We start from the raw sequence: 8274 nt of genomic DNA, 5'->3' as shown, positions 1-8274 counted from the left end.
TATTTAGCCAAATTAGTAAAAAATGTTGAATCACTTACTTTTTTAGTTTTAACATGTTTAAGATTTCAACCTTATAAAACGTCAAGTACAGGGATGCCTGGGTGGCTTAGTGGATTAGGCATCTGACTCTTAATTTCAGCCCAGATGATGATCTCCAGGTCATGATCTCAAGGTCATGAGCTCAAGCCCCACATAGGGCTCTGCTCTCAGCAGGGAGTCAGCTTGAGAGTCCCCCTTTCCTCCTCCCTCTGCCCATCCCCCCGTTTGCTCTTGGTCTCTTTTGCTCTCTCTCCTATTAAAATAAATAAAGAAATCTAAAACAAACAAACAAACAAACAACCCTCAAGTATAGACTTACAGCTTTTAAACACATAACTTTAGGATGGAATTCCCTCTGTCTCTACCATTGCTGTTCCTTAGATCACACTTGATCTCTGTGTTTGTGTGATAAAGCCAGTTGATGCACTTGGTTGAGAAAATGAAATAATCATTTCACATTCTCCAATGTGTACTGTAACAGAAACACTGAGCTGTAATACTTTTTCATTAATATGAATGAAATTGTTCATATCATTTAATTTTCAAGGAGCTCAACATTCATTTGGCTGTAGTATGAAGCCTGACCACCCACCCCACTGTTCAAGCCCCGTACAACCAGGCAGGGGACTTTCAACACTTTAACCCACCCCCTTAAAGCAAGTTCTGTGATACAGCCCATCACTGTTCAGACACACCATCCTGCCCAATCTCTTTGCCCTTCTTCCTCTCCTTTGCTTATCGAAACCTAAGGATCTTTCAATCCAATGCAGGTTCTCCCCCCTAAGAAATATTCATGGATTACCCAGTCGAAAGTGATCATTTCCTTTTATGAATTCCTGAAGCATGTACACTTGCCATGGGTCATTTGTCACTTAAAAGATACTACTTTTGGGTTTTGGGTTTTTTTTTTAATGAAAAATAATCTGTACATTTTTAATGCATACAGTTGCTAAGTCTGGACATATACATAGTATTTGGGTCCCATGCAATGTGGAAACACTACCAGTACCATCAAGGTAATAAACATATCCATCACCTCTAAAAGTTTCCTTGTGTCTTTGTGTATGTACACGTGTATTAAGAACACTTTACATGTTAACCCTCTTAGCAAAATTGGAAGTGCAGTACAATGTTGTTGGCTGTAGGCACAATGCTGGACAGCAGATCTCTAGCAATTATTCATGGTGCATAACTGAAACTTGACACCATTTGAATAACAACTCCCCATTTCCCCCTCTCCGTAGTCCCTGACAACCACCATTCCATTCTCTGCTTCTATGAGTTTGACTATTTTAGATACCATATATAAATGGAGTCGTACAGTATTTGTCCTTTTGAGACAAGATTCTTTCACTTGGCATAATGTCCTCCAGATCCATCCACGTTGTTGCAAATGGTAGAATTTCCTGCTCTTTTAAGGCTGAATAATGCATCATGTTTTACTCACTCATTATGTATCCATGAATATTTAAGTTGTTTCCATATTTTGGCTATTGTGAATAATGCTCCAATGAACATGGGAGTGACCTATGGTTTTTAATGACATGGTTTTAATGCTCTTAGAAAGTAGCAACAATCACTTTAAGAGTTGCATTCTTAGTATCTAGCATATTGCCTGTATCTTATGGTCATTTCCTCAATAATTATCTTTTGGGAAAGACATCTGGGTGGATGAATGGGCCATTCAAACTAACGAGATTGTGGAGGCCATGATTGGAAACAAATATATAGTGATTGTGGTGGTTAAATTTATGCATCAGCCTGATTGGGCTAAGAGGTGCCCAGATAGCTGGTAAAACATTATTTCTGGGTGTGTCTGTGAGTGTTTCTGGAAGAAACGAGTAAAGAGATCTGCCCTCTCCAATTTAGGCATGCATCATCCAATCTTTTGAGGGCCTGAATGGAACAAAAGGGTGAAGAAATAGCAAATCCCTTCTCTCCTTGAGCTTGAAATCTCCATCTTCTCTATCTGCTCCCGGCCTCAGACGTCAGAACTTTTGGTTCCTGGGCTTTCAGAGTCTGAGACTTACATCAGCCACTCTTTGGTTCTTAGGTTTTCAGACTCATACTAACAGTTATACCATCAGCTCCCTTGATTCTCAGGTCTGTAGACTCGGACTGAATTATACCACCAGCACTCCTGGATCTCCAGCTTACAGAGGACAGATTGTGGAATTTCTCCCCCTCCATAACCAAGTGAGCCATGTTTTGTAATAAATCTATATATAGAGAAAGATATATACCCTACTCACTGGGTCCTTTAGAGAACCCTAACTAACAGTGATTTAGTTGAGTTTTATGTTTATTAAATGATAGTGTCATGTTATGATTTTAAAATGTCTACGCTACCCAGAGCAATCTACACTTTCAATGCCATCCCGATCAAAATACCAATGACATTTTTCAAAGAACTGGAACAAACAGCCCTTAAATTTGTGTGGAACCAGAAAAGGCCCTGAATCACCAAGGAATTGTTGAAAAGGAAAAACAAAGCTGGGGGCATCACGTTGCTGGATTTCAAGCTATACTACAAAGCTGTGATCACAAAGACAGCATGGTACTGGCACAAAAACAGACACATAGACCAATGGAACAGAATAGAGAACCCAGAAATGGACCCTCGGCTCTTTGGGCAACTAATCATTGACAAAGCAGGAAAAAACATCCAGAGGAAAAAAGTCTCTTCAATAAATGGTGCTGGGAAAATTGGACAGCTACATGCAAAAGAATGAAACTTGACCACTCTCTCACACCGTACACAAAGATAAACTCCAAATGGATGAAAGACCTTGATGTGAGACAGGAATCCATCAAAATCCTAGAGGAGAACATAGGCAGCAACCTCTACGACATCGGCCAAAGCAACCTTTTTCATGACACATCTCCAAAGGCAAGAGAAACAAAAGATAAAATGAACTTAGGTGGGACTTCACCATGATTAAAAAGCTCGCACAGCCAAGGAAATAGTCAAAACAAAGAGTAGAAAGCCCACGAATGGGAGAAGATATTTGCAATGACACTACAGATAAAAGACTGGTATCCAAGATCTACAAAAAGAACTTCTCAAACTCAATACACAAGAAACAAATAATCAAACATACAAATGGGCAGAAGATATGAACAGACACTTTTCCAATGAAGATATACAAATGGCTAACAGACACATGAAAAAATGTTCAAAATCATTAAATATAGGGAAATTCAAATCAAAAACCACACTGAGATACCACCTTACGCCAGTTAGAATGGCAAAAATTGACAAGGCAGGAAAACAACAATTGTTGGAGAGGATGTGTGGAGAAAAGGATCCTCTTACCCTGTTGGTGGGAATGAACAAGTTGGTACAGCCATCTGGAAAACAAAGTGCGTGGAGGTCCTTTAAAAAGTTAAAATTGAGCTACTCTATGATCCAGTCATTGCACTACTGGGTATTTTTCCCAAAGATACGGACTTAGTGGAAGAGAAGGGCCAATATGCACCCCAGTTCATAGATGCTTACGTCCACAATAGCTAAATCATGAAGGAGCCTAGATGCCCTCAACAATGACTGGATTAAGAAGATGAGGTCCGTATATGCAAAGGGAATATTACTCAGCCATCAAAAAGAACATTCAACATTTGCTGCAACACATGGATGGGACTAGAGGAGATAATAAGCTAAGCTAATAAGTCAAGCAGAGAAAGACAATTATCATATGGTTTCACTCTATTTATGGAACATAAGAAGTAGGAAGAATGGTAGGAGAAGAAAGGAAGAAGAAAGGGAGGGTAAAATCGAGAAGGGGAATGGACCATGGGAGACTAAGGACTCTGGGGAAACAAACTGAGGGCTTCAGAGGGGAAAGTGTGGAAATGGATAGCCAGTGATGGGTATTAAGGAGGGTATGTATTGCATGATGCACTGGTTGTTATACGTTTGAACAATGAATCATGGAACTTATATCAAAACTAGGATGTACTGTATGGTGACTAACATGATAAAAAAAAATTATTATTAAAAAATTAGCATTATTATATATGAATGTTAATGAAAGGAGAATTTCAAATGAAAATTCCAACATTTAGATAATTTGCAATTATATATTATAAACATATTTAAATATATTTCAAGATTTTTAATTTTATAGAACACTAGAACATTTCCAATGGAAAATCATTAAAGATAATGAAAATACACTCCACAAAGTTTGATGAGAATTTAATTATTACGATTTATTTAAAAAAGTTTAAATCCATGAATGAAACTGACTGGAGTAAGTAAGCAGCCGTCCATATAACTTAGGCAAGAAAGCTTCTGTCAAGATGCGAATTATGGGCAATGAGGAGAGGAATGTCAGGATCAGCATGCTCTCTGTGACCAATGGTTCACATTGAGCAAGAATCACACGCTTTCTACTTTATTTCACCTTTGCATCGATAGTTCGAAATTGTCAACGCATGAATTTGGTGGGGAAAAACGGTATCAGCAACACCACATTGTGGTAGAGGATTTTCCTTTTCAAAAGGATTATTTTTAACCAATAGAAGACATTAACTCAGTTTCTACATTTTCATTTAATTTTACAATTGACCAGAGTTTTTTGAGCGTGTTTCCATTTCTTGTTCCTTTTCAAATGGATTAGAGAACTGGAAACAAGTTTTATCCTGCACCGAAATAACTTGCCATGCACGGATTTGCCTTTGCACGAAGCCTTCAAAGAACTACACAATCACGTTATGGTTCAACTTATGCCCGGATGTTTCAACAGACGCCAAACCCATCACATTTGCTCAACTACTTACTTTAGTAAGAGTTCTGTGCTGCACAAATGCACACATAATAATAAAAGCAAGTTATTGCCAACATGAATACAAATGTGAGGTTGGCAATCTTACAGATAAGACAGTTTAGATCACCTTAAACAGAGACACGTGTTTTGCTATTCAGAGGATATATGATGAATAGACCAGACACATGCTGTCCTTATTTCTGAAAAAAAAAAATCAAAAATTAGAATCCCGCAGAGAGAGAACACAGACTGTGGGTGGGAAATACATGTTTGAGTCCATGGCCGTTTCCTGGCCAAGAGAAAGACAGAGTTTCTTAACAATTTGGTCCTTCAATGAATGGAAATACAGGGTGGGCCAGAAACAACCTGTCCATTGTTTAATTTGGTAAGCAGCGGGCAAGCTCTTGCTTTGGCACATATTTCCCAAAGAACCAAAAGAAAAGGCAGTTAAAACACTGAAAAGGATAATGCGTTGGGAACGGGCAGGCTGGGCACAGAGATAATTAATAATTTAATAATTTAAACACGTCTCCAAAGCTGACTATCTGACAGGAGGCCTCAAATTTCATCAGCTATGCAGATAGGTTCGAGCCAAGGAAATATATTCTGTATGTTATGACAGACTTCCTCTGGGAGAATTCTGATCAAAGCGAATGATTGAGGGGGCTGCCAAGGGTCAAACTGAAGTCCTTGGTTCTTTTTGTACTTAAAAAAAAAATCACCCAATTGGGACATTTTTGTTGAGATATGTTAACAATTAAATATGTATTTGCCTAGCTGAACGGAAACTATAATTCTCTTAACCTTTGAAACTCCGGCTTTCTGGAAGGTTTAAATCATAGGATGTCACTAATATTTCTAAGTGTAAGTTCCGCAGTAGTGTCGTGGGCGGCCCACACCAAGATCAGCATGCCGTCTCCCAGAGCTGGTATAGAGTATGTCCTCATATCAAATAGATACATTCACCTATTTCTGCGCTGTATTCATGAGATACATTCGAAAGAAGCCTTAAAGCTGGAAGCAACATTAGAGAAAAATAATTTGGTCTAATTCCCGGCCAGTCTGCAAAACTGAGGGCCAGAGAAGCTGAAGAGCATGTCATAAAACCTCATAATATCAAAGCCATGGATGTGGAAGGAATGAGAAAAATTTGAAGTCAGGTTTTCTAACATCAAGATTAAAGGCGCTTACTGCTTTGTACTTCACAGTGACAAGGATTTGAAACGTCACTTCTGTACCAGATGCCTATATGTTAAATCTTCTAAAATGCCCACATTCTCAAACATCATGATTTCCCTTTACTTCGGTCAGTGGATTCCAGTTTCATGCCGGACCCTAACTTTCCAAAAATCAAGGTCAGATGGTGAGGACCAAAAATCCTTCAGCTTCACATGTGGACTTTGAGTCTCCAGTCCAGACTGCCACCTCTTAAATGCCTGATCCAGCCTGAATCACTTCATCAGCACTTTCAAGTCATGGAAAAGGAGCCTTTATCATTACTGTCACAAGCACGTCAGGGGCTAAAATGAAAAACAAAAAGTGGATTTATTTTTACAGTTTTTAAAGGTATATTTATTTATTATAGAGAGAGAGAGAATACAAAGCAGGGGGGAGGGGTAGAGAGAGAGAGGGAGAGAGAGAACTCAAGCAGGACTCCTGTAAGGAGTATGGAGCTCAATCCTGGAGCTCCGACCACAACCAAGTAGATCATGACCTCCAAACCAAAACCAAGAGTCAGACATTCAACCGACTGAGCCACCCAGGCACCCTGGATTTACTTTTCTAATGAAGCATAACTGTTAGCAACACTCCCTTTAAATATGGTGCATGAGAGGAGGTGACAAAATTTTCTTCCAAGGAAAGATGCAACTAACTGGTTTTACTCTCATACAGGAAGGACAGACTTACAGAGACTTAAATTACACAAATGAACATGACCAACTGCGACTCCAGGAGTGGGTGCAGGGAGGCTTTGTTTACGATGATCACAGCAGAACAGTCATTGCTCCGTCACTCTGGCCATCAAGACGGCCTACAGGGTCTCATGCACTGTCAATGTCCAGGCTAGCCACGCTCATGCTCTAGACGTGCAATCAGAGGGGCTGGGGCTCATCAGCTGCTCAAAGACAGGTGGAAGCTCTAGCTTCTGTTTTTCGAGCAAGTGACAATGTTCTAGGTCCATGATCCTGATTCCTGTCCTGTGCATTCTCATCACACTTGCTTCTCCATCACCGAAACCCATGGTCCTGTGTTGTAAGTGAGCAGCTCTGACATGAACGAGTTATGTATCTCCTTAAATTTACTGTTCTCCAAATACAAATTCTTCCTTCCTTAAGTTGTTTCTCTCACCACTGTCCTGTCTAGAACAATATGGAAATTTCCCACTCTTCACTGCCCTGTTGTCTTTGGAAGCTATGTCTTGGGGCACCACTGGCACTCGCAGCCCACAGGGCATGCCAAGCCCCTGCTCGTAGCCCTAGAACAAAGAAAGGGGTGAACTCCTGCAATTTATCTCAAGGGCAGCAGTGTTTTGAAAGCTCCATGATGAAAAAAGCTATAAGATAGCCATCTGTGTAAGAATGGCAGTGGATTGCAACCAAGACCTGAGTCAGCCAATATTCCGCTTGATGTGAGTGATGAAATATAACATTTAAAAAGCCAGTGGTTATGGTAAAGAACATTGGTTATGGGGCAGCTGGGTGGCTCAGCCGGTTAAGCATCTGCCTTTGGCTTCAGGTCACAATCCCAGCATCCTGGGATTGAGTCCCACAGGGCTCCTCCCTTTGCTCAGTGGGGAGCCTGGCTTTCCCACCCCTCCTGCTCCCCCTGCTTGTGTGTGTTCTCTTCTGCCTCTCTGTGTCAAATAAATAAATAAAATCTTAAAAAAAAAAGAAAAAAATCGCAGATCCATAACGCCCTCTCACGGGCCTTCTTCTGCCAAAAGGCTTCCACTTGAGTGCCTGCATCATGTAAGTTTGTTTTTTAAGATGCATAATTCATAAAGGGTAATGGAAAAATCACAAATTTGAATAACTGTTTACTCCCCACCGATCGTGATTATGGGACTTAATTGCCTCTCACGAGAGAATCACTCTTGAAATCTGCCATGATCATACTTTATGGCCCCGATGGGCCCCTGGCCACTCAGCTCTGCATTGTTCGTAGACTTGGTTGTCCCCATCAGATACCTGCAAAAGTATGCATTCCCAAGCAGGTAAAGCTCTTACCTCCCCGCACGCAGTTTCAGAGTCTAAAACAATGACAGCATCTCTGAACCGGCACATCATTTTCACCCACCACCATTATGCCAGGACGCAGGAACTAACTTTCCTAACTCTGTGTATTGCATTAAAAAAAAAAAGAAAAGAAAAAGATGAGGGAGAAGATTCAAAAGATGGGTGTCAATTCAGCACTGCTCCTAAGTACTTTTTGTTTCTGATTACATGAGCTGGTGAAAACGTATCCT

Source organism: Ursus maritimus, unplaced genomic scaffold (genome assembly GCF_017311325.1).
Source record: "Ursus maritimus isolate PB19 unplaced genomic scaffold, ASM1731132v1 scaffold_14, whole genome shotgun sequence".
NCBI lineage: Eukaryota > Metazoa > Chordata > Mammalia > Carnivora > Ursidae > Ursus > Ursus maritimus.
This window is presented reverse-complemented; position numbering follows the sequence as displayed.